General features: G+C 42.9%; 1 protein-coding gene and 1 pseudogene across 1 annotated transcript in view; one reads left to right on the forward strand and one right to left on the reverse strand.

Moving 5' to 3' along the window:
* EDC4 (enhancer of mRNA decapping 4) overlaps nucleotides 1-27,578 on the forward strand; it is a 516,382-nt gene that overhangs the window by 446,859 nt on the left and 41,945 nt on the right. The window lies entirely within an intron of this gene.
* LOC148525503 (uncharacterized) lies at nucleotides 1,878-4,638 on the reverse strand (annotated as a pseudogene).

Below are 27,578 nucleotides of genomic sequence, written 5' to 3' on the forward strand. Positions count from 1 at the left end.
GGGGCTTTAATTCAATCCTCATTATAGATCATGAAGTACCGGCTCCTGAAGCCTAATAAATCTGGTGTTCAGACACCAGAAGGTGATTTAGGCTGGATTCCTTCAATCTGAACAGCTCACTGAGTTTATAGGGGAAGCATGGAACACCTCAGGTAGACTGTTCCAGATTCCAAAAAAGATTAATATCTTTTTACAATCCCCCTCCCTATTGGGGATTTTTACGTGATAACTTTCTAGAGGGTTACACCCAAGAAGGATGTTTACACATCTCCCCTATCAGGGCCATTTATGCTGATAAATTCAGTGGTGAGAATTCTGGTTCCTTTAACTAAAAAGGAAGGAGGGTATCGCTCTATTCTGAATCTGAAATCTCTCTATGCCAAGTTCCGTATGGAAGACCCTACAGTCAATTATACTGGCAATGGAACCTGGGGATTTCATGGTTCCATGAACATACAGGATCATATCTGCATGTACTTTATTGCACTATTCACCATATTTTTCTGAGTTTGGCTGTTCGTCAGCAACATTACCATTGCCTTTTGGTCTGGTAGTACTCCCTTACTTGGACAGCCTCCAGATATTGACAGTTTACGGAGGTTTTTAAAACCTCATCTCTAGCTGACCACTGCATGTTATACAGGAGCAGGGCTGGATAATCAATTGGAAATAGTCTTCTCTTTCTCTAATAAGATGGTACATCTGGAGGCGCGATGGGATTCCCTGGCAGAGGATCTTTCTACTATTGGACAGGTTTTTGGTGCTGCAATTGCTCCAGAATCAGAGGGTACCCATTCACTCAGCAATGCAGGTTCTGGGTTCCATGGTATTCACCTTCAACAGGGTGGAATATGCCCAGTTGCATTTCAGATCTCTACAAAGATTGATTCTCTCCAGGTGGAACGGACAGCATCACCTTATACGGTCTCAGAGGATCCCTCTCACTCCAGAGGGTCATCACTCCCTCCTGTGGTGGTTGACTAAGGATCATCTAAACAAAGGGCATCCGTTCTGGATTCCAAATTGGATCTCACCATGGACCCCAGCTTTAGTGGATGGAGGGCAGTGACAGGTCATTTGCCAATACACATTCTGGAACTGCGAGCAGTATACAGAGCACTGATCAGGGCACAGAATCTGCTCCAGGGTAGGCCGCCAACACGACTACAGTGGCCTACTTCAATTATCAGGGAGGCACAAGAGGTTATGTAGACTTTCTAAGTCGCCAGTACATACACGACCGGAGAGTTGTCTCTCTATCCTGGAGTGTTTCAGCTCCTGGTAAACAAATGGGGGTCTACCAGAGAGAGATTTCATGGCATCACGCCAAAACTACAGGGTCCCTATGTGTGGGTCCAAGTGTAAAGACCCATCAGCGGCAATCATGGATGCACTGGGGTGGGGCTTCAAACTGGCGTATCTCTTTCCTCCAATTTCTCTGCTCCCAAAAGTTCTCAGGAAATTCAAGCAGGAAGGCGCAACAGTAATACTGGTGGCTCCAGTTTGACCCAGACATCATTGGTTTACTGACATACAGAATCTGTCAGTAAACAGTCTGTATCCTTTTCCTCCATGGCAGGATCTGCTAACACAGGGTCCCTGCCAACATCTGGACTTGCCCGTCAGGCTTTAACGGCGTAGCTCTTGAAACTTCCATCCTAAAAACAAAAGGATTTTCCAGTTTGGTTATTCAGACGATGCTTAGGGCATGGAAGCTTGTTTCTGCCCACATCTATTACAGAGTTTAGCATACCTTTGGTCAATGGTGTTCACATAGGGAATATGATCCTAAGGTATTCGGAAATTCCAGGATTCTGGCTTTCTGCAGGATTAGACTGGTGTAGAGACGCGCCTAGCTACTTTAAGAGTGCGGGTTTCTACAGTGTCTCTAGTGCCATCCTATTCTGTAAAGCCACTTTCCTAATCTGAGCTACTTCTTCCACTGTCTGATTAATAGAAACAACCAATTTATTCACCATTTGATCCATTAAAGTAAGCATCTCTGAAATAAAATTTTCTACCAGAAAATAGTAGATAAGGGATAAAGTACTCCTGCAGTGCGTTCTCCATCCGGGTATTTAAAAGAGATACGCCCTTTCTTCATTTCCCTCATTTCCCTCTTATTACATTGTTTAAAGTACATGAAATTTTCCGGCACTAAATCATGCAATATCGGTATGTTCCTGGGATATTGATCCAGTTGATCAGTGACCCTCACTAAAGGGTCTACATATGAAAGTGCACACTGTCCACTTACACCCCCAAAGGAATCCATGAACAAGCCCATTTTCCACACACCCAATACATTCCTTTATTTAGGAGCAAGCCTGCGCTAGCATTAAAGTATCTCATATACGCCATAAAGTAAGCTCTGTTATTTCCTTTGGCATCCATACAAGTTGCATTGTGAAAAGTACACACATTTCTTTTTAATTGGACCAAAGTCTTATTCACCTTTAAAAACCATTTGTCATTACTGTAATACCAACTAGAGCTAGTCTTACTAGACCGAATAGCAGGCATCTTTGTCACAAAGGTTGCTCCCCTACAGTCAGTGTAACCCAAATCCTGTCCTTTAACCATTACTTTTCTAGTTGGACTGGACCCAATAGTAATGAACCTATTCTGTCCTCTACTTTTTACATCATCTATGTTTGTGCAAAATTCGGATTTTCCCATAGTAACAGTTACTTGTAAAGCAGGAGCATGGATTGAACTAGTCACTGACACGTTCTGGAATGGGAAGTCAACTATAGCCTGTATCTTCGGGTTCTGATTAGCACAGGTATACTCTCCACTGGGATGCTTATGACAAGACCATTCTCTATTTAACATATCAGCAGTGCTAATGAAATGAACTAGCATAGGTATGCCTGAAACAATGATGAAAATTACTTTTCTCTAATATTTATGTTGGGACATAGGAACAACACATAAATGATATAACAAATTGATTGGAATTTTATTTGCCTATAAAATATGCAGTATATGTAAGTACCAAACACATGAGAAATGTGCAAATTGGAGACCAATAGTCACATATAACTCCACTAATTAACTCATATTGAATGTAGAAAGAAATAAAAACATGAAAAAATAAATACAAATATAAGGAGTTGATCAGGCTCCAGTAAAATGTATCTCAATCTCCAGATATATAGTAAAAAATGTATGAGGCTGCTCTCCAAATAAGCTATTGGAGCTTCTCCCTATTAAAGACCACCTGCTGCTGATCCACTGCAAGCCGTCCTTCATCCTCTATTGCCAGATTTGTCTAAACTGCCTGGCCGTTGCTGAGACAGAGGCGGGACGCGCTTTCTGAGGGATTGCACGTGGACACTGAACCCCCGCTAACAGCCTCTATTGCTGGTCATAACAGACTGGAGCCACTATCCTTCCACCGCTGGAGTGACAGTGCGCCGCTGCAGCCTTGTTGGACGCCAGTTGCTGGCTTACCACGCTGAGCCACATATGGTTCAGTGTCCTGAATATCCAGGGACTGTGCTGATACACCTACAGGTATATCATCGGCTCTAGCCATACCTAAGCTTACAGTACTACACATTGCGTCCTGAAACGCCTATAAAGAACCAGCATTTATCATTATATAGGCCTGTTACCGGACTGTATGATCAGTTCCTATATATACGGCTGAGTTATGCTATTATTTCTGTGACTTTGCTATATCTGGCCGGAATTACCACTGTGACGGGCTCAAAGTATTAATGTTAATTCATTGATGGGGAGAGCTGCCAGCAAGCTATAGACTTTCATTATTGCCTTTCTTAAACTACAAAGATACAACATACCATTTGATAGAGTACATAAATGAGGTTTCTCTAGCCATACAATCTGGGACTGTTTTTGTACAGACTTATACATTTTTTACTATATATCTGGAGATTGAGATACATTTTATTGGAGCCTGATCAACTCCTTAGATTTGTATTTATTTTTTCATGTTTTTATATCTTTCTACATTAAATATTAGTTAGTTATATGTGACTATTGGTCTCCAATTTGCATATTTCTCATGTGTTTGGTACATTTTACATATATTGCATCTTTTATAGGCAAATAAAATACAAATCAATTTGTTATATCATATATGTGTTGTTCCTATGTCCCAACATAAATATTAGAGCGCAGTAATTTTCAACATTGTTTCTGCTAGCGAGGTTGGCATTCACCTCTTCCATTTACTGCTGCACTGATATTTTATTCTCTGGCTTGATTAGCACTAAGGTTTGTGTGTGTGTTCATAGGTATGCCTGACTCTACATTCATAGGTAAGTGAGTGCAAACCCAACAGTTACTCTCATTGAGTATGTTAGCAATTTGCCCATGCATTTCTATCATTTAATTCTCAGAAAAATAATTTCTGAGATCTCCCTGTTGTAAGGCTTTGCTGACCTGTTTCTTACCCAACATACCAATAGTGTATGAATGGAAACTATTAGTTGTATTTTCCTTTTATATGTTATGTGGAATATCTGTGCCATTTTTCACATTATCAGTAGATATTGAACTATATATGGTAAATTCAATTAAAGCAAAAGTCATCACAGTCAGAGTTCCCCAGGAGAGAATGCACCCCCAAAGTCCCGAATCTGGCCTTGGGCCCATCAGCATCGCTCTGTTCAGCTTGGTCCTAACCTTCACAGTACTCTTTAAAGTTGCGTATCTCTTCAGAGTTACTGCATTGGCAAGTGGCCCAGGGTTTATTGTGCCCGTAAAAAACACTCACTTGTTCCTTTTACTGGCAAAGAGTTGAGGCTGTGTCTTGAAGGATTTCCTCTGCTTGGGCTGTCTCAGGAGACGTGACTCTTCTACAATGTGTAGCGTGGACCTACAAAGTCTTCTCCTTTATCTTAACAAATTGTCAGCAAGACTTGATAAGGTCCTTCCCACTGGTCTGTCAGTGAGCCTGATCTCAGGAAATCCGGACCATTACCTTATCACCAGGATTCAGTTCGTGACAAGCACCTTCCACAGGAGCTGATTGTGTGCCTATCACAGCAGTCTGTATATTCTTAAGCTGATTGCTTAATGAGATAAGATAATTATAGTTCAGTCATTTTTCTTTCTGAGTTCATATGCAGGTGCAAAAATAACATTAGGCAATTTTCCAAACAGTATCTCATAAGGGGAAATGTTCAGTTCTCCTCTAGGGGTGACTCTGATTGATTGAGTGTAGTAATAGCAAAGCTTCCTGCTACTGCAAACCAGTATCTTTGCATATCTTAGAAATTAGGTTTTTATTAGTCTTATTAAAATTTTGGATTTTTCCACCAGATTGAGGTATATAACTGTTGATTTGAGATATAGATATATATATATATATATATATATATATATATATAATTTTTTTTTTTTTTTAAATAGTCCAACAAATTGTGTGTCTTGCTCAGACAATATTACATAAAGTACACTATACTTATAGACACATTTTAGAAATTTATTTAACAGTAATTTATGCTATCAAAACACAACTACATATAGCGAAACATACTGAAACATAATACCCTTTTGGAAGCTGAATGAAATATAAAATCAATCTATATAATTTATGTAATTGTTTTGGTAGATGTGAAGGTATTGTCTTAACTGATCACCTTGCATTTTTCTGTAAGCAGATAATACAAGAGTCACAGTATCTAGGAGCATACCAGTAAGTCTGAATCAGACTTAACATGGCCATCTTACTTGCATGGGTAGGTCCATAGGACATCTATGCCAATGCCTGCAAGAGTGATTTTGGGGCGACAGGCTTACCTTCAGAGCTTCACCACAAGCCTTCAGTCTGTGTACACTTTACATCTTCCCACTTGGCCCCTTTCTGTAAATCACAATCTTTTTCCTCTTGATTAATATTTGTTCATTTGGTATACATTATACTGTATCAATAATGCTATTGCAATGCTACCATTGAACTAATAAATTATTATATTTTTCTCGTCCCACTCTTCCCTGAAACTCATCAGTTTCATCAACCTGTAATGAGACAGTGGTTTCAAAATTTGACAAGATTAATAGCTACATTGTAATCCATAAATTAAGATAATGCAAATTCCTTAGATTTATTAAACAACACCTGCAACACCTTCCCTACATCAGGTAAGCGTCAACTCCACTGCCTACTTCTAGCAAGACACAAATTTTCCAAGACATCTGTCATTCAACAGTGAAATATTTCCTACCCAGAAAGGGTGTAAATAAAATTTGTTTGCGGTAACATTTTTTTTTTTTAAATAAACAGAAAATTTTTCTACAAATGAGGCACATGGTAATTTGCTATAGTGCTAAAAAATTAAAGCGAATGAGTTTTCTGTGTGAGACACTCCAATTCAACAATTGCAGAACCACAGGGAATCAATCTGAAAATATCAGGTTATGCATATTAACATATTAAAACCTTGATCATGATCATTTAAGTAATAACTTGTAAATACAAATGGCATTTATTAAGAGAGGTACCTCTTAGTGAATTCTATTATTATACTCCCGGGTTTGTACTGTTGGCTAAATATACCAAAAACAACACTCATTAATAAACGTACATAGCATATATATGTATTAAAAATAAACGTAAAAATTTTCAAAAATATATAAATAAAAATATCAAAACACTTTTCAAAAAAATTAAGTAATTGCATCTTGTGGCAAAAAAACCCCAAAACATCCCATCAATCATAGGTTGCACAGTACTGTAGAATGCTTTGACAAGGGCTAACATCAGAAATTGGACTTCTTTAGAACCAGTATGTCCTTAAAGCGTTCCTTCGAACCTCCATTTATCATTACCCACTGATTTTAAGTGTAACAATTAGTTGGATACTGTGAATTATGGCTGCTGTCCATAGATGATGCGGACCTTTTGAAATTATTTCTTGCCAAATTTCGATTTGTTTGTGTGGCTCTTTTCCATTTCTGGGAATAACTTTTTTGTGGAAATAGAATAATTAGTTCAGAAACAATGTTATTAATATTAATTATGTTACATACGATAGTAACAGAGTGATCTGTGTTAATGCCCATTGCTGCACAGGTGGCAGCTCGATCAATGTCACCTGGCAGTGCCGCTGCTAGAAAAGATCTCCACTCATGGTTAGTTGGTTCATAAATATATCCTATTGTCCCAATGTATTTACAGCAAGCTGCAACATCCTCTCTAGAATTTGGAAAGTCAATTAGTAGTGAGCGTGTCCATGGAAAATCCAAATTCACAATACGATCTGGATCTTCCTGTTGCTATGGTAAAATTTTATTTTAAGAGATATTAACGGAGGACTACTGGTATTTTTGGATCTAGGAATAGTGATGTACTTTATTACTATTCTAGCTTCATCACAAGTGGCTTGGGCAGCTTTGACCTGTAGGTTCATAAGCTTGGCTTCTGTTTGTGATTTTTGTAACCAATTATACTCATAATGTACTGCCAAGGTTGTAAGATCCTCTGGATCTTTTGTATGCCAGAGTGAATCATTAATGGTCAACCAAGATTTTATGTGTGGTCTGAGTCCCTTCAACAAAAGCAATGGCCAAAATTGGAAGGAGCTACGTGTCTTCAAATATATTTTCAACCCCTCCATAATTCTGTACTTTAGTTTTAAATCTCACTCCATATTCTCTTCCACATTCTGTGAGATCTTGTTTGATCATCATTTTTACCCAATGAGGGTGGCATGGGAATTGAACCGTGAAGGCTCTCAACTTCTTCCATTCCTGATCTAAGCCATCCCTATCTATGACTAATGCTGGCTTAAAAGTCTCTTCTCCCCCCCCCCCCCTGCTTCCTGAGTGAGTTTCTCATATTCCTCAGTAGTAAGCAAACCGGCAAATAATTGTATCATGTTGGTAAGTGTATATTGTATAGCCGTTGAAGTTTATATACGACTTCTGCTGGCTTTTTCCTGTAGTCTGTACATTAAGTGCATATCTGATTTAACTCAGTCTTGATTCAAGGGACATGAATGGACCATATAGCACCCTCACTAGTAGTTACCATTCTTAGAGGGACCTGTACATTGGGGAATTTATGAGTTTTTACACTGTCTCTCAAAAGTAGTAATATTGACTGGATGCAAGTTAGCATAATGTGGTCCTACCTTAGCATCAGATCTCTTTACAAGGGACAAGTTCACCAATTTTATTTTAGCATAGTCTGTGTTAAATTATCTTCCCCCCCTTAGTATATGTGGTTTGATATGTGTTGGTATCTGGGTTATAGGTAGGTGTACACACCTTCCCCATCTGTGTCCTCTCCTGATCTGTAATGCAACATCCAGATGCCATCATCCCCTTCAATATAGTAATCACATACATGTGTTTTATGGTCCAATAGACCCTTCGGGAATGCTCTATCATATTACAGAGCAGATGCACCTGGGGAACGTTGTTTAACTAGTGCCATTACTGCGGGGAGTATATGTTCTAATGGGCCTGGACTTTATGACACTACTGTTTTTAAGGGCAATGTCTGTGTTATCTGAGAAGGAACGTGCTTGGGTTTTATTTGCACAGTTCCCTTATCATCTACTTGATATAACATTTGTGCTACATAGGCTGGTGGAGGGCTGTAACTACATGCTTTCAACTATAATGTATAGGATTTCTACTCATCCCTACTTTTCCACAAGTATCTCTTTATACTTTCTATTTCTCTGAATCAAAGGTTCCTATCAACTGTAGGTCAGGGTATTCTGAATGCCATCTCCTGAGATATTTCAGTAACATTTCCATATCTCTGATACATCACACTCACTTGACTGCCATGTAGGATTTCTAACATTAGAGATCTGACCGCCAAGGATTTTTCTTGTTCCATAGTAAAGGTTTATCTTTTGTTTAAAGTCCAGCCTCAGTGTCCAATACAATGGAAACAGGGTCTCTCACTACTGAAGGAAAATTACTCCACTTGCGGGAAACCTTGTAACCTCGTCAGGTTAAACGGCTCTGGACAGAAACACGTATTACATACTCTACTAAGATCGGCCTTATAGTGTGTGAGGTGATTTTCACAGTAGGAAGGCTCCCTAGCTATCCAATGTGTGCTAGTTTAACCAGAACCTTTCCCTCACACTGGCCCCTGTACAGACTCTTTCCAGGCGTGAAGCCTCACCCAGTCACACTCACAATTGCTCACACCACTTATCCACAATATAGCAAGATATGGCAGACAGAAGAACTCTATATTTTCAAACAAAATAAGTAAATCTCAAAATAAACTGTTAAAATTTGGTTCCATATTTACAATCTCCAAGAGGATTTCAACAATATAAGCCAACGACGACAGACAAAGGCAGATGGCTAGAGAGTGAGTACATGGAGCAAAAGTAAGAAAAACAAGTTCTCACCTGTGGCCACAAATTGATCCACGTACCCTGCTTTCTACACCTTCCTTCCTCCTTCTTGTGTCGGTGGTGGGTTGATCTCGGTGGAACCTCCAAAATGAAATGGTAATGATCATAAAAATTATGAAGTCTCTCTGAAGATTTATTTGTGTAGCATACACAAAGCTGGCAAAATAATTTATTGCCAGCTCACAACATCAATCATTGTATACGTTTATATATCAAGCTGTTAATTTCACATAAACCAATTAAATTGTAATTTTCCTATTCCCCTAAAGGCATAAAACCAATCAAATATTGTTATACTCCCCTAATGGAAGACATCCAAACTTATCATTATAATCACAAATAATTTTATCATATGATTATGACTTATATTATAAAAAAAATAATTTAACCGTACAGACTTCTTTCTTTCCTATGTTTCTGGTAACTGGCTCACCACATTTTAGTGGCTAAGCTAGACATATCCTGCAGCTGGATACACTTCCTTAAGTATTGCAAAAGTTGCACTAAAGCAAGATTCTAGCACAGACAAGCAAATTCAATTTATTAAAGGCACAGTTATTAGTTAAAAAATACAGAACCTCTTAGCAATAGTTTCATTCCACATCCATGTTGTTTTCAGCTTGCCATGTCAATGATTGTGCAGTTCTCAGTGATCTGTTTGTTTTTACTTTCTGCTTTCGTCCACTGTAATAAGTGGGACCGCGTAGGGTGATGGACATACTTAAGACCACCAAGGCAAAGAGCACTATTATGGCAATGTTTTTTTTATGTGTGCCCAGTGTAATGTGAGATTACCATGTGGACAGTTGGACTCCGGAAAGCTGTGCGCAGACTGTCGGGTGGGGCCTAGTTACACGCAGGCATTGGGAGGTACCACATCCGCCCCGGACAAGCCGGCGTGGGCACAGGCGCTGGGTGAGGCTCTATCCGACGTGGTGCTTCAGTGGGAGAACAGGTTAGAGCGGCTGTTGTGCCTGTTTCTGCCATGCAGGGTACTGGGTCGCCTACTTTGGACAGTACGGTCTCCCTGCTGGAACCCGATCCACCCTGGCTTTGTGCCATGGAGCGTACAGCGTTGGGATTTGAGAAAGTTTCCTCTTATTTGTAACACTTCTTTGAGGATTATAAGCTGTGTGAGGCACATGAGCTTCCTGGGGTTTGTTAGACGTTTTGGATTCCGAAGAGGAGGAGGGTGGTCCTCCCAGAGGGTGAGGATCTGGCGTCCTTCTTGGGTCAAGGCGTGGAAGATCTCATTACAACGGTACGGCAGTCTCTGGAATGCCTGGATCTGGATACCCAAGCATAGGCAGTGAGACCATTCAAGCCTAGGCGCAGAGGATTGTTACTTTCAAATGCTTCTTTGGATCTCATCGAGGAGGTGTGGCAGGCCCTGGCTAAGAAGTTCTCCGTTCCTTTCAAGTTTGCATCCCTTTGCCCTCTTCTGCCAGACCCTTTTACCATGAGGGAGCAATCTCCCAAGGTTGATACGGCAGTGGCATGTTTAGTTAAGCACACTGCTCTTCCGGTTCAGAGTTTGGCATCCTTTAGGGATCCGCTATATAACAAATTAAAAGCTTGCCTTAAATTCCTTTTTAATTGCTCCGGGGTCGTTATTCGCCCTTTGCTAGCCTCAGCGTGGGTGGCTCGGGCAATGGAGACATGGGCCGACAAACTCATTCCAGCACTTCAGAGTGATTTATCCAGGGATGCATTACTGGGCTTGGTGAAACAATGTCGTGGTGCAGCTGATACATCTATCCTCCGTGTGCTACAAGTCACGCCACACACGCATCTGCATGTGAAATACTACGGTACAGTGTCAGCAACTGTAATGTAGCGCTTCGCATGCAGTTACACCCGCAGATGCACAGAGAACATAGGCATGCTGCATAGAATTTTAATCATCAGAAGCTGGTTGTGCTAGCTATTCGTATCACTGTGTGAATAGGACGCCTTTGAAGTTAAAAAGTCCCAGAAAAGGTGCTCTGCGCTACCAAGCTATGGCATGGCGTGATTAGATGGGCTGTTTAACGCGCAAGGAGGCCAGATGTATGAGGACACATCTGTATGTGTGTGAGGCTGTCCAAGATGGTGCATAGTTAGCCTCCAGGGTTTTGGCTATGGCCATCTCTGCTCGCAGGGTGCCCTGGTTCCGCACCTGGGACGCAGATGCCAAATCCAAGCATTCTTTAAAATCTCTTCCTCTTTGAAGAGGGAGGGGGCGGGGGAGTTCTTTTTGGGCCCATGTTGGACACCATTATTGCCCAAGCTACCGGAGAGAGAAGCATTTCCTGCCGGTGGCTGCCCCGAAACAGCGGGGTCCATGTTTTCCAGCTTTTCAGTCCTCCATTCAAGGGGGAGCGTTTAGTAGGAGTCAGTCTGCCCAAGGCCGTTTTTTCCCCGGCAGAGGCTCGGCTCCTCGGGGCAGGTTTTCTGGTGCCTACAGATGCTCAGGAGCCAAGGCTCCAGAGAAGCCTAGTGCCTGACGGGGTCTCTGTCCACCCGGTCTTGTTGAGGATAGGCGGACGCCTGCTACAGTTCCGGGACCTGATCAGGTCCCAGAACTGGAGCAGGCATCCGCCGCCGCAACATTTTTTCCGGACTGTTCTTCCCCTGGACACAGAGAAGAGGGTTCCCTTGGACCAGATCTGTTGTTTGCTTTCAGCAGGGGTTATTATTCCGGTTCTGTTGTTAAAACAGAAACAGGGATTCTACTCCAGCCTCTCCCTTGTTCAGAAGCCGAACGACACCTGTTGCCTGATTTTGAATCTTCAGGCTTCGAATACCAGACTTTGGGTGGACCATTTCCGCATGAATCTCTCAGTTTGGTGATCCAAGACTTTGAAGCCAACTCATTTTTGGCCTCGCTAAACTTTAGTGATGCATACATATAAGGTTCCTTTTTGGGCAGATCAACACTCCGGTTCACTGTCAGCTCGGCTCACTATCTGTTTTAGGCCCTGCCATTCAGCTTGGCCACAGCCCCACGTGCTTGCTCACAAAGATCATGGCAGCCATGGTAAGCCTGCTGCGCAAGGACAGTATTTATTTTGACTATCTGCTCATGACGTCAGATTCGGCTTCCCAGGTATAGTTGCTTCAGGATCACTGTTGGATCCTGATTGTCGAGAAGTCTAATCTGATGCTTTGCCAGCACCTGCTGTTCCTGTGGGTGATCTTCAACACCTCTCTACAGCATGTTTTCCTGCTAGAGTCCAAAGCCTGGACCCTCCAGGATTTGGTCATGAAAGTACTGTCAGTGCCGCACCTGCTGGCTGTGCATTGGGTATGATGGTCTCCACCTTTTGAGACCATTCAGTATGCCCAGTTCCACTCACACAGGTATTCCAGTGAGAAATTCTTCAGAATCTTTCATCTCCGCTTCTAGTTTTTTCTGCCAGCACTCTGCCATCCCTCCATTGGTGGCTGATTACATTGTCACCACGGTTGGGGCATTGTGACGTTAGGTCTCCGTCCTCGGGGTCTTCAGTCACCATCGGAGGTTGTCCTACTGATCAATGTGCTCGAGCTCTGAGCCTTCTATCTAGCTCCGTTTGGGGCTCAGTATGTCCTGGCTGGCCGGCCAGTACAGATTCAATTTGACAACACCACGGCAATGGTGTACGTGAATCATCAGGGTAGCACCAAGAGCATGGGACCATTGGCGGACGCACCCCACATTCTTTCCTGGGTGGTAGCCTTTGTTCCGGCCATCTCGGCGGTGTTCATTGTGGGCGTTGTAAATTGGTAGGCGGACTTCCTTAGCAGAACCACCTTCTTTCTGGTGGAGTGGTCTCTTCATCTGGAGGTCTTCCAACAGTTGGTTCAGAAGTGGTGTCTTAGGGTGGTGGACCCTTATGGCATCTCATCACAACTGCAAGGTCCACAGGTGTTTGCGGTCGATGCCTTGACATTTCCATGGAGCTTTTGTCTAGAGCAGTGATTTTCAACCTTTTTTAACTCGCGGCACACTACACAAGATTTTAAAATTGCCAAGGCACACTATCCGGCGATGCGGTGAGCATGGACTATGAAAAAACACACTACATTAGTTCCCACAGGAACAAAACACACTACATTGGCCCCCAGAAGAATAAAAAACACACTACATTGGCCCCCACAAGAATAAAACAATCCCATTGGCTGGCCTAACAGAAAAAAAAAACCACATTGCTCCCCACAGAAAAAGAAACCCATGGCTGGCCCCACAGAAACAAAACAAAACGCATTGTTCCCCACTAAATAGGCAAATATATGGCTGGATAACATATGGCTGGTTCTCACTACAAAAAATTACATGACTGGTTCCCACGAAAAAATAAACTATGGCTTGTACCCACGAAGAAGAAAAAAATGTCTGGTCCCCACAAAACCCACATTTCTTCCCCCCTTGTCACTCTCACTTAAGCAGGATCGCGTGCGGGCGGGCTTCCAGGCAGGCTGCAGAGCCTGCCTGGACAGAGCGCGGGCTGGCTGATTGGCGCAGGGCGTTGGCTGGCAGAGCGGGCTGGAGGGCAGTGGACAACGCGGCGTGCGTGACCTGTGATGTCACGCTGCCGCATCTTTGCAGGTCACTACCCGGTCGCGCCTGATTCTCCCAAAGGAGCTCAGCGTCCCGGGATGCTGAAGTACAGTAAAATGTGCCCGGTTGCTCTGACAACCGGCCACGGCACACTAGTGTGCCGCGGCACACCGGTTGAAAACCGCTGGTCTAGAGTATCTCTTCCCTCTGATTCTTATGTTACCTCAGGTACTCGGGCGGGTCAAGGGGGTACTGTGATCCTAGTGGCTGTGCAGGTCAAAGTACGCCGCCATCCTCAAACTGGCAGTAGGTCCCTGCTGGCGGCTTTCACTTCGGCCGAGTCTGTTTTCGTAGGGTCCGTTTCTACACAAGGACCTTCCTCGATTTGGCTTTAACTGCCTGGCTTTTGAGGCCGGGCTCTTCAAGGCTTCTCCTTCGGTTATCTGTACTATGTTGCGAGTCCGGAAACCGCTTTCGCTGGTCTGGAAGATCTACATATTTTGGTGTGAACGGAGCGACATTCTTACTTCCAGGTTTCACCTTCCTTATTTTTTGGCTGTTCTTCAAGTACTGTAGGTTAAGAGGCTGGTTTGCGGCTTCGCTCATTGAAGGTACAAATTTCAGCTCTGTCGATTTATTTTCAGCGGCATTTGAACCTTCTTCCGAAAGTTCTGACCTTTTTACAGGGAGTGTTGCGGGTTCAACCACCATTTCAGCCACCTGTAGCTCCGTGGGATCTCAACCTAGTTCTCTTAGCTCTCAAGCAGCCCCCTTTTGAACCTTTAGATTCAGTGGACCTTAAATTTGTTGGCACAGAAACAGACAAATCTCAGCTGCACAACTCCAAATTTTTGATAATATATAAATGCAATTACATTTTGAAATCAATAGAGGTTTTTAGCATAATCTTGGCCACGGTTATGGGCCTACCCACAATATCCAGGTAACCTCTTTAGGGTAGGTCCCTAACATACTAGGATTCAAATCCAGAGCACATGACACCCCCAAACTGGCCCAGCTAAACCGCCCCAGGGCACTGCCATAGTAAGAAAAGTGCAGTGTAAAAGAGATAGGTAAGAGCAGCTACAGCTGCTTATAAAGAATGAAATTAAAAAAGTGAAGTACATGTATAATAAACAAACAGTGAAGGGTTAAAATGTGTTATAAAAGAAAAATGTGTTATAATGCGGTGCCCTGAAACAGATCAACCAAAGCAATCCAGGGGGACCCACGCCCCAAAAATGAACCAAAGTTGCACTACAGTATATACTGTAACTTGTAGGACTTACCTAGAATTGTGCCTAATGCCAGTGTGCATATACATTACCAGACTCCATGCTTTGACCTTATATTTGTTACTTGAAAATTGGTTTTCCTTATGGCCGTTCCCTCAGCTCGGCGGGTTCCCGAGTTGTGTGCATTGTCTTGCAAGCCGCCGTTTCTCCTATTCCGTAACGATAGTGCGGTTCTCTGTACAGTTCCTTCATTCCAACCAAAGGTAGTCTCTGCTTTCCTGTTTCCTCCATCAGCGACTTCCTGGTACCGTGTTGATCTGGCACTGTTGGATGTCATTCGGGCCCAGCGGATCTACAAGGATCCTCTTCCGCCCGCCACATGGATTCTCTGCTGGTCCTTTTACGCTGCTCAGAAACGTGGCTGGCTAGCTACAAAGCAGACCATCATACCTTGTATCTGCTCCGTCATCACTCGGACCTATTCTGGTTCTTTTCTCTGACTCAGGATGGGGGACACTGCGTACCCTCCCTCACGAAAGTCGTGTTGTGTTTTTGACCGTTTTGGTCCCTACAGTTTTTTTTTTTTTTTTTGTTATAACAGTTTCACTGGTTACTACTTCTCTTTACCGGGCACTTTTGAAGTTGTACTGGCATGCTGGGGTTGCAGAGGGGAGCATCTTAGGGTTGAAGCTACAGTTTTAGTTTAGTTATGTGCCAGCTCCTGCAGTCCCATCTATAGCCCCTTGGTCTAGTGTCCTCTAGCCTGATTCAGAGAACAGGATTCAACAGTAAGTAACCAAAAATCCCCTTTTTCTTTAGGGAATGGGTGAATGGTCAAAAGGATTTTTGTGTGCAGAATGTAAATGTCAGTTGCCCCAGATATTTCTTTATAAAATACACATTATTTGCATATATCCAATATCATGAATACCATGAATATCCAACTACACAAGGAGCACTGCATGTGAGTACCCACAATGATGAACGTTCCTAATATATCACTATATTTGATACATGAGGATAAGTTTTACATATTGGAAATATGTCCAGCCAGATTGCAAAGGTTCTTGGTGGGCTATATGATCTGGACACATAGCAATGTTGGCCTGTGGTCAGTGGGTTTTGTGAGTAGAAAGATAATATACAGTATGTTGTGTGAACTGTGTAGAGGGGAAGTCATTTGGTGGAGTAGTTTACGGAGGTTATGTGGGTGGTTAAAAAATTTGCCAAGCTTACCTGAACAGGTACATTTTCAGATAATACTTGAAGCTGTGACGGTTAGAAATAAAGTCTTGTTATGGGAGTACAGTAGCTTGAAAAAAGTCCTGCAACTGTGAATGGAAGAAGGTAGTGAATATCGATAGCTTTAGCAGATCTTTTGCAGATCAGAGGAATAGAGTTGGGATATATTTTGTGATGAGCAAATAAATGTAAGTTGGTTGGTGTAGTCTAGTTGATAGTCTTATATGTAAGGAAAATAAACCTGGGTGCAAAAGCACAAATGGTCAGCACTGCAGCTGCTAAATGGAATGCCAACCCTCTAAAATAAGAAATTAAGTAGAGAGATATGGTAGTGCTAGGATAGGCAATAGCTGAATAATACATACATATAATGTCAACTTAAATTTAAAATTAACCAATTTTATTTGTACATTCACTGTTTATACATTATTAAAACGTATTAAAATGATCATAAACAGTGCTGGTACCAGACTCAAAGAAATTATCTAGATCTTTAGCCAATAAGATAATTAAATTATCAAAACATACAGTATATGCAAAATACGAGGGTTGTCCAGAAAGTAATTCCTAAATGCTCATAACTCTGAAATAATATGCAATATTTATTTGAAACTGTCAGTTTGTAGTTTAGTATGTCTACTAGCTATATACAGTCAGGTGCATAAACATTGGTACATTGACAGAATTTTCATATTTTGGCCTCTATTTACCACCACAATGGCTTTGAAATGAAACAAACAAGATGTGCTTTAACTGCAGACTTTCAGATTTAATTTGAGGGTAATTACATCCAAATCAGGTGAACGGTGTAGGAATTACAACGGTTTCTATATGTGCCTCCCACTTTTTAAGGGGCCAAAAGTAATGGGACTATCAACTCAAAAGCTATTTCATGGACAGATGTGGGCTATTCCCTCATTATTTAATTATCAATTAAGCAGGTAAAAGGTCTGGAGTTGATTCTAGGTGTGACATTTGCGTTTGGAATCAGTTGCTGTCGACTCTCAATATGAGATCCAAAGAGCTGTCACTATCAGTGAAGCAAGCCATCATTAGGCTGAAAAATAAAAAAAAAACCATCAGAGAGATAGCAAAAACATTAGGTGTGGCCAAATCAACTGTTTGGAACATTCTTAAAAAGAAAGAACTCACCGGAGAGCTCAGCAACACCAAAAGACCCGGAAGACCACAGAAAACAACTGTGGTGGATGACAGAAGAATTATTTCCCTGGTGAAGAAAACCCCTTCACAACAGTTGGCCAAATCAAGAACACGCTCCAGGAGGTAGGTGTATATGTGTCAAAGTCAACAATCAAGAGAAGACTTCACAAGAGTGAATATAGAGGTTTCACCACAAGATGTAAACCATTGGTGAGCCACAAAAACAGGAAGACCAGATTAGAGTTTGCCAAACAACATCTACAAATGCCATTACAGTTCTGGATCAACATCCTACGGACAGATGAGACACAGAGCAACTTATACCAGAGTGATGGGAAGAGAAAAGTATGGAGAAGGAAAGGAACTGCTCATGATCCAAAACATACCACCTCATCAGTGAAGCATGGTGGTGGTAGTGTCATGGCGTGGGCATGTATGGCTGCCAATGGAACTGGTTCCCTTGTATTTATTGATGATGTGACTGCTGACAAAAGCAGCAGAATTAATTCTGAAGTGTTTCGGGCAATATTATATGCTCATATTCAGTCAAATGCTTCAGAACTCATTGGATGGCGCTTCACAGTGCAGATGGACAATGACCCGAAACATACTGCAAAAGCAACCAAAGAGTTTTTTAAGGCTAAAAAGTGGAAAGTTATGCAATGGCCAAGTCAATCCCCTGACCTGAATCCGATTGAGCATGCATTTCACTTGATGAAGACAAAACTGAAGGGAAAATGCCCCAAGAACAAGCAGGATCTGAAGACATTTGCAGTAGAGGCCTGGCAGAGCATCACCAGGGATGAAACCCAGCGTCTGGTGATGTCTATGCGTTCCATGGAGACTTCAGGCTGTAATTGCCTGCAAAGGATTTGCAACAAGTATTAAAAAGTGAAAGTTAGATTTAGGATTGTTTAGTTTGTCCCATTACTTTGGGCCCCTTAAAAAGTGGGAGGCACATATAGAAACCGTTGTAATTCCTACACCGTTCACCTGATTTAGATGTAATTACCCTCAAATTAAATCTGAAAGTCTGCAGTTAAAGCACATCCTGTTTGTTTTATTTCAAAGCCATTGTGGTGGTGAATAGAGGACAAAATATGAAAATTCTGTCAATGTCCCAATGTTTATGCACCTGACTGTATGTATTTTTGTTTTAGGTAGTCCAAGATATACCATGGAATCCAAGATGAAACAAAGAGCCGTCATTGAATTTCTGGAAAAAGAAGGCTGCAGTGCTACAGAAATACACAGAAGACTGAAAAAAGTTATGGTGAGTGTACAATTGACTATAGCAATGTCAGAAGGTGGATGAAGCACTTTCAATCGGGAGAATCATCCGTGTGCAACAAACCTCGTGGTGGCAGACAATCAACTGCAGTGACAGCAGAGATCCGACACAAAGTTGATGCCATGATTCAGAAAGACCGTCGTGTGACCATCAGAGATGTCATTGATGAACTTGAATGTAGCCATGGCACTGTAAAAACACTAATCAATGATTTGGGTTATCGTAAAGTGTGTGCTAAATGTGTTCCAAAGCAATTAACCGGGGATCATAAGGTCCAGAGGGTGGAAGTGTGCAATGACGTTTTGACCAACTTTGAAGCCAACCCTGAGACGTTTTTGGAAAATGTCATTACAGGAGATGAGACCTGGGTATTCCTTTATGACCGAGAAACAAAGGCCCAATCAAAACAATGGCAACACCCAAGTTCACCTAGGCCAAAAAAGTTTAAATCACAGCGATCTGTAAACAAAGTCATGGCCACATTCTTCTGGGATTGCTGAGGTCTTATTCTCATCGATTACTTGGAACCAAACCAATCAATCAACAGTGATCGATACATTATTACATTTAAGAAGCTGTCCGCAAAATAAAGTCAATAATTCCACTATCAAATGTCATCTGACAATGCCAGACCTCACACTTCGATGGCAACATCTGCAGCCATTGCCAAAATGGGGTGGGCAATAATGCCACATCCACCATACAGTCCTGATTTGGTCCCTTCTGACTTTCATCTGTTTGGCCCTCTCAAATACTGTCTCTGAGGTCAATATTTAAGACATAGAGGTTGTTAAAAACGCAATACGTTCCTGGGTCAAACACCAACCACTGGAATTTTTCCAAAGTGGATTTACAGCTTGGGTTGAGAGGTGGAGAAAACGTTTGAGGGCAGATGGTGAATTTTTTGAGTAGAGTAATTCTGTTACTAAGACTTCAAAGTATTTTACTGCAAATTTTCAAATCTGTATCTATAATAAAATTTGAGTTGTGAGCATTTAGGCATTACTTTTTGAATAACCCTCGTATAAACAATATACCAAGTTGTTGGTGCTATGCTTGTCCAGCATATATAAATATTTCCACAAGTTCAAATGTTTTCAAGTCCTCATTTTTGTATGTAATCCTACATATGTTCCCATTAGATTATTCATCAGAATGACGTAAAATAAAAACAAAACAGATTGATGTATTTTCTGTGTAAATCTCGTTCAATCAGCAACCTGTTGTGCACTGAAAATCTAATCAAAGACGATGCATATAAAAAAACTCCACCACTTACAGTGGTTAGAGCACATTCTTTTACTTAAGACGTCTCACCATCACCGTGCTCCCTCAATCAGCCAGAAGAAATTAATACATCAAAGGTTACTTACAAAGAGCTTACATAAAAAATATTCTTGCACATAAAGGTTTATTTAAAATGGATTTCATCCATAATTCATATGGTAAGTGGTCCCATGATAGAAATACTGTATATTTAAATAAAAACCTCATGGTGCAGAGATAATGAGGTTTTAAAATAGGTTTTAATAGTTACAAATAGTATCAGACAAAAGGGCATTGACCCATACCAGAGTTATAGACGAGACAGTCCTATATTTACCAGTCCGTGGAACAGTTGGAAGCAGTTGGTCCACACTAGTCCTTGCTGTAAAGTAAGTTTCTTCTTCACTGCCAAAGGGGACATAGGGACAACACTGGTATAGGCTTTGCAGAAGGACTGGGCACCAAACAGTTAAAGGGTTTGACTTCCCAGGCAGCCCAGCCTACTTCTCCCCTATGCCCTATTTGCCTTGGTGCTCCATGTCAGAAAGGGGAGGTGAGCTCTACCTGTTAGCTCCTCCCCTGGTCCTGGTGCATTCTCTTACGGAAGTTTCCCACCAGTGGATTTTTCCTCCTTCCCACAGAGTTGCTGAACGGATATTTTCACTAGCTGCCGGCTGCAGCTAGTCTCCAGAGAACTGGGCTCCTGTTTTCTTGTATACCTCACTCCCAAGTCAGATCATACAGTTAAGCTCCTTCCAGCCAACTGCCCATTATAGCTATATTTCATTGAATGCACTGTGTGCTTCTCATTGAAAAGTATGTACTTTTTCTGCCTGTCAATATTTTCTTTCCTGGTTAACACTATACAGTTGGCAATTAACCATTGTGTTTACAGGGTAAGGGGTTCTCTGTGCCCCCCTACTATTACTCCCCACTTATTACTTTGTGCGGCCTTACAATCATTGCACCTTCCCCTTATTGCACACCAGTACTGCACAGGTGAGAGGTCCAAATCCACAGCCTCCATCCATGAGCTGGCTTGGGCTGCCTTCCTGTCACAGGTAATGACCACAGCTAGTTGACCATTTGACAACCCTCCGTCCGATGTGGGCCCATCCTGCCATGGTTCTGCAGTCTAATCTGCAGCCACCTGCTTAAGAACCACCATGAATGATTTCCCTTTCCCAGTCAGTTCAGGGTTTGGTGCAGGTTTCTGTCTCCTTCCAGCAGATGCTGTATAAGGGCTGTACTTCCAAATGTGGGCCATCCAGGCGGCAAGACACTACCCCCCAATCTGCATATGCTTCGGAATCAGAGGTTTACTCAGACCTAGAGGAGATCTGGTCCGTTGCTTCATATGTGGAGACCACCTCGGTCCAGGAGTAATCCTCTTCTCAGGTAGATGTAGCGATCTTGATTAAGGCAGTTAAACTGGTTCTGCAAATCAAGGACTAGGAATTGGCCCAAAGATCCAATTTTCCAGTTTTCAAGCCGCAAAAACAGGTTTCAGTAGAGTTCCCGAAGTCAGAACAGCTGGGGGATCTCTTAACGGAGGCTTGGATCATTCCTAATAGATGCTTGTCCGCTCCCTACCAAGCAACATCACAAATGGGAGTCTCCTCCCCTGGTTGCCTTGCATATTGCCCACCTAGTTAAGAACACTACCTATCCTATCCCTAATATGGCTTCCCTTAAGGATTTGACAGATAGGAAGTTGGAAGTCTTAAACCTATTTATTCTCATGCAGGTGCTATTGCACGTCTGACTATGGCTCCCGCTTGGTTGGCTAAGGCCATCGGCAGTTAGACGGATGCATGGGAGGACGGACTCTCCTCTGGTACTCCTAGGAACCAGTTATTGTCCCTAGTTGAGCATATTAAGGAGGCTGCCTCCTATCTGGACGAGGCCGCCCTTGACACTAGTATGCTCACCTCCAAAGTATCAGCTTCCTCCATGGTGGCTAGGACAGTCCTCCTGGTTTCATTTCTTTGCACTGACTCAGATTCTAAGAGGGAAGCTCTTCCTTATTCTGGGGACGGTCTTTTTGGTCTGGATTTGAATAGGATGCCACTGTGGCAATAATCCTAAATGGCCTTCTGCTGTAGCCCCTAGTCGCTCCTTTGGCCTTCAAGGAAAGGCCAGGGGCCAGTCGTTATCCAGGTCTCAAGGTTCTTCCTCTAAGGGCTCCAAGCCCCGCAGCAAACAACCCACCACCAAACCTGATGAAAAACCTGCAGCTGAACTGGTCTTTTTGGCCAATACTGCTTTTTGTGGGTCCCCAGGTTCCGCATGGAATCTCTGGCGCTGGAAACGGGGGATTTCATGGCCTCCCATGCTTACTTACATGTCCCTATCTGGCTGAGACACCAGTGATTCCTCTGGTTTGCGGTCCGGGGGGAACATTACCAATTTCGGGCTTTGCTATTTGGTTATTCCATGGCTCCTTGTGTCTTCTGGAAAGTCATGGCAGCTCTTTAACGGTGCAGAGGTGTCAAAATTTTCCCTTACCTGAACGATCTTATCCTGGCCAGGCTCTGGATGTCCTCAGGGAACATCTTTGTCTGGCTATAGATCTGCTCCAATCTCATGGGTGGATAATCAATTGGAGAAAGTCATTAATTCTGTCTCAGCAGATGCTCCACCTGGGGGCCTTACTGGACTCCGCTGTTCAGAGAGTCTAACTTTTAGGGACAAGTTTCAGGATTCTTGTATCACTGCTGCGGATCCTGGGCTCACTGGTCTCCACCTTCGACACGGTGGAGTATACCCAGTTTCTCTCACATCAGGTCAACACTGCGGGCCACTTTAGTGTTGACCTGATGGAATGGTTCCTATTTCTTGATCAAGTCACAGACCATCATTCTCTCTCAGGATTTCAGGCTCTCCCTCTTGTGGTGGCTTCAGATATCCCACTTAGACAAGGGCCGTCCCTTTTTGGATTTAGCATTGGGTCCTTCTCTCCACCGACGCAAGTCTGCATGGGTGGGGTGCAGTAATTTGCCTACAGTTCTTTCAGGGTCGGTGGATGGTTTAGGAGATCGTCCTTTCGATCAACATTCTGGAGCTCCGTGCGGTCTTTCGGGCAACAGCTCCTCCAGCATCGTCTGGTCCAGGTTCAGTCTGACAATGCAACAGTTGCCTACATAATGGAGATGTGTCGCTTTCTCAGCTGGCTAGAGCTTCATCTTCCAGCTTTGTGTGCAGTCTTCATTCTAGGATTCCAGAATTGGAAAGCAAACTTTCTAAGCTGCCAGGACGTTCACAGAGGCAAGTGGTCTCTTCATCCGGACTTTTTTCAGCTTCTGGTTAATCGATGGGGCCTTCCGGACGTCGACTTGATGGCATCTCTACACAAACCACAAGCTGTCATGGTACTGTTCTCGCACCAAGGAGCCAGGAGCTCTTCTGGTGGACATCTTAGTGGTTCGGTGGGTATTTTGTCTCATGTACATATTCCCTCCGATCTCGCTTATTCCGCGGTTTCTCCTCAAATTGAAGCTGGAAGGCAGCACCATGATCCTATTGGCTCCCGATTTGGCAGCAGCAAGCTTTGGTACGCGGATATTCAGGAACTCTCCATCGCCTCTCCTCTGCATCTTCTGCTGCGGCCAGATCTACAGTCTCAGGGCCCATGCTTCTATCTGGATTTGGCCTGTTTTGCTTTGATGGGGTGGCTCTTGAGACAGTTGTCTTGAGATACAAGGGTTTTTCTAGGTCGTCATTCGTACCATGTTCAGTGCCTGCAAACCAGCTTCAGCTAGAATTTCTCACCGGGGTTTTAAAGATTTACTTCTTTTGGTGTTCAGCCAGGGGCCGTAACCCTAGGTCCTTTTGTCTCTCGCTAGTTCTCTGCTTCCTGCAGGCAGGCCTGGATTTGGGTCTTCACCTTTCGTCCCTGAAGGTTCAGGTTTCAGCCCTCTCTACTTTTTCAGAGACGGATTGTGTTGCCTGATGTCAGAACTTTCAGGGCCTCCTCCACATGCAGCCCCCTTTGTTCCTCCAGTAGCTATGTGGAACCTCTATTTAGCGCTTAGGGCTCTTCAGTCTTTTTCCTTTCCCACCGACATTTGCTGAGCCAGCGAATGTCGGTGGACCTTTGCTGGTTCATGTGGAAACTTCAGTTCTTTCTGGCCATCGCGTCGGCCCAGATAGTGTCAGACTTGAGCGCACTGTCGTTTCGCTCTCCTTTTCTGATCTTACACTTGGACCGGGCCGTTCTTCGGACACAGGCTACCTTCCAAAGTTAGTTTCTCGGTTCCAGATCAACCGGGAGATTGTGGTTCCGGATTTTCAGTCACCTGATTCTTCACCGGAGAAGGTCTCTTTGGATGTGGTGAGGGCACTCCGAATCTATGTAGACCGCACTAGGCATATCCGTAAGTCTGTTTCCCTTTTTGTGCTCTATGGCTTTCACAAACGTGGCTGGCCGGCTATGAATCGGACTACTGGCTTAGTTTGACTATCCGCCATGTGTACACAGCTGCAGTCCAACTTGCACTGGCCGTGGTGGCGGCTTATTCTACCAGGTTGGTAGGTACTGCTAGGGCAGCTAGCCGGGGTGCCTCGGCAGAGCAGCTTTGCAGGGCGGCTACATGGTTCACACGTTTATCCATTTCTATTGTTTTGACACCTTCGCCTCCGCGGCATTTGGGTGGAGGGTTCTCAGTGCAGATCAGGAGCAGGACTCTCCCTTAGGGGAACTGCTTTAGGGACGTCCAGCATTCTCCCTCTGTCCCCTATGGCAGTGAAAAAGAAAAGGTGATTTATGTTCTTACCTGGTTATATACTTTTCTTTGAGTTCCATAGCGCCCACCCTGACACACCTGGCTTGCGGACGTTTGTTCTGTTTCTGCTTCCCCTGTCCATCTCTTCGGTGTGTTTGGATCTGTGTGTGCGCCAGTCTTCCTTCTCCGTTCCTGCTCCTGCCTTGGGCTTGCTAACTTAACTGGCCTGTCTGGGAGAGAAGAAGGTCGGGCTGCCTGGGAAGTCAAAGCCTTTAACTGTTTGGTGTCCAGTTCTTTTGCACAGCCTATACCAGCGTTATCCCTGTGTCCCCTATAAAGTTTGAAGAAAAGGATTTACCTAGGAAAGAACATATATCTAATTTTTGATTTTTTTTTTTCAAGCTGTCTAATGGAAGATTGTAAAGTTATCCCTTTAACCAGCAAAACATCAAATCTTTTTTCATAACTGTAACCCATTTGATTGTATGTCTATGCATTACTTTTATGTATTCATGTAACATATTTGATGTAAAAAGTTAGTTCTAAAGCAAGGACTGTACAATGGCAGCTTTATTTCAAATTATTACAAACCTGGTCGTTTGTCACCTCTGCCTTTGCAGAATTAACAACTCAGTGGACTGTACACTGAGTCTTTTAACCCACAAAATAGCAGCTGTGAAGGGCAAATTGATATAACTTTATTTGAAATAAACACAAACTCGGAAGTTCGGCACTTGTGGTTCATGGACCTAAATCCCTGCCTCACATCCTGCATAGGTACCTTGAAAAAGGCACCAGGAGGCATTGAAACACGTTGGTCAGTGAGATCTACATTATCCAAAGAAACTTTTCAAATGTCCTTTTCTGTATCCACCAAGTGTTCAGATTGTTTGCAACTGTATCACTGACTGCTAAATTTAGTACTGTCTTCTCTGATACGAAACCCCCCCCCTTTTGTCTTATACTATTTTTAACTATTAAAACCTATTATATGCACCATGAGGTTATATATATATATATATATATATATATATATATATATATATATATATATTTAAATATATTTAAATATATATATATATATATTTTTTTTTTCATGAACCCATTCACCATATGGGTGAAATCGATTTTAAAGAATGCCACCTTTGATGTATTAATTTCTTCTGGCTGATGGTGAGATGTCTACAGTAAAAGAAACCTTTGTGTGTTAGCCTCTGTTATGCATGTAAGCACTCCTTACACTTCCACTATTTCTGTATCGGTCCTAATTTAGCAACATAATAAGGAGAATTTTATATGCATCGCGTATCTTCAGTCCACAACAGGGTGCTGATTGAACCAGGTTTTACGTATTTATTTTACCTGTTTCCTGATGAAAAATGTCCTGGGAACATACAGTATATAGGATTGACATACAACAATAAGGACTTGAACTTACATTATATTATACATATATACATATATTATAGTATACATGATGGACAAGCATAGCACAAACAGCTACCGATCGAAGGTGTGGCGGGTGCGGACAGCCGTGAGGGGAGGGTTAGGTTAGGGGCTCCCGGGGAGGACTTAGGGTTAGGCACACCCACGGGAGGGTTAGGCTAGGGGATGGAGGTGTTAGGGTTAGGCACCCCTAAGGGAGGGTTAGGGGTGGGGGGTACGGTTAGTAATACTCACCTAAACCCCTGTCGGGATTTCCACTGCTGTCGGTCTGCCGGCATCCGGATCTGAACCGCCGGCCTTACAGCCTGCGGTCATTCATACTGATTCCGTTTTATGTGCCAGGTGTGGCTGCAAATGCTGTTTCGTGCCTTTGAAACCTATCCTTTATTTTCTTATTAAATAAAAATGTGTCTAAAAGGTTTCAAATCAGAAATGTATAAAAAAAAAAGAATACACTCTGTTGCAACACATGTAACCAGTAGCTTGGTGTATATGAAGTACCTGTGTATTTGGACTATCAGCTCTACCTTGGCATAGGGAGCAAAAATCAATTAAAAGCCAAAAAAATCATGTCCTCTCAGGCCGTGTACTGCTTGAAAGGACCAGGTCACAGTGTATCATCTGGTGAAACTGATCTTTAGGGGCATATCCAATTGCAGGTGTAATTTTGAAAAACCCTGCAGCACTGATTTCTTCCGCAGCTTCGAGGTTTTTCCTATCCAATAGGTTCATGATTTTTATTTTTTCATACAGTACTTACATTTATTTGGAGCACCTCCTGACCAAGTCTTATTTTCCCTTAATTTGCTAAGGAAAAAATATATGGGCTTGCTTTAGGACCCCTTGGAGACCCAATAAATAAGCAATTGGATGTTTCCAATTAGCTTAATTAGTCAATAATAATCACCTTCTGCAGCACTGTCTTCCTCCTCCGCTTCCCCAACTGGAGTCTGCCTCCATCTTCTCCAAGTGCTTAGGTATGACCCTGGTCAGTGTATTTGTGACCACCTGCTAGTGCGTGTGTGTGGGGGTGCTGCCAGTGTTTGTGAGGGGTGTCAGTGTATGCGAAACCCCCTGTCAGTAGTGTGTGTGTGGGTGGTGTGTGGAGCATGCAGCAGCTGGGAGAGAAGCACTGGAACACAGGTAAGTCTAGTTGGCCACATCTCTCCTGCAGGATTTTGCCTGCAAAAAATCTGTGCATTTTTTGTTATTGAATATCGTATCGGGAGCACACAAACCTGCGGTAATTCAAAATTGTGTGCGAGGTCCCGCAAGGCAAAATAAGTCAAAAGTATTGGATATGCTCCTAATGTCATATTAGAAACTTGA

Source organism: Taudactylus pleione, unplaced genomic scaffold (assembly GCF_031769625.1).
Source record: "Taudactylus pleione unplaced genomic scaffold, aTauple2 ptg000106l, whole genome shotgun sequence".
Taxonomy (NCBI): domain Eukaryota; kingdom Metazoa; phylum Chordata; class Amphibia; order Anura; family Myobatrachidae; genus Taudactylus; species Taudactylus pleione.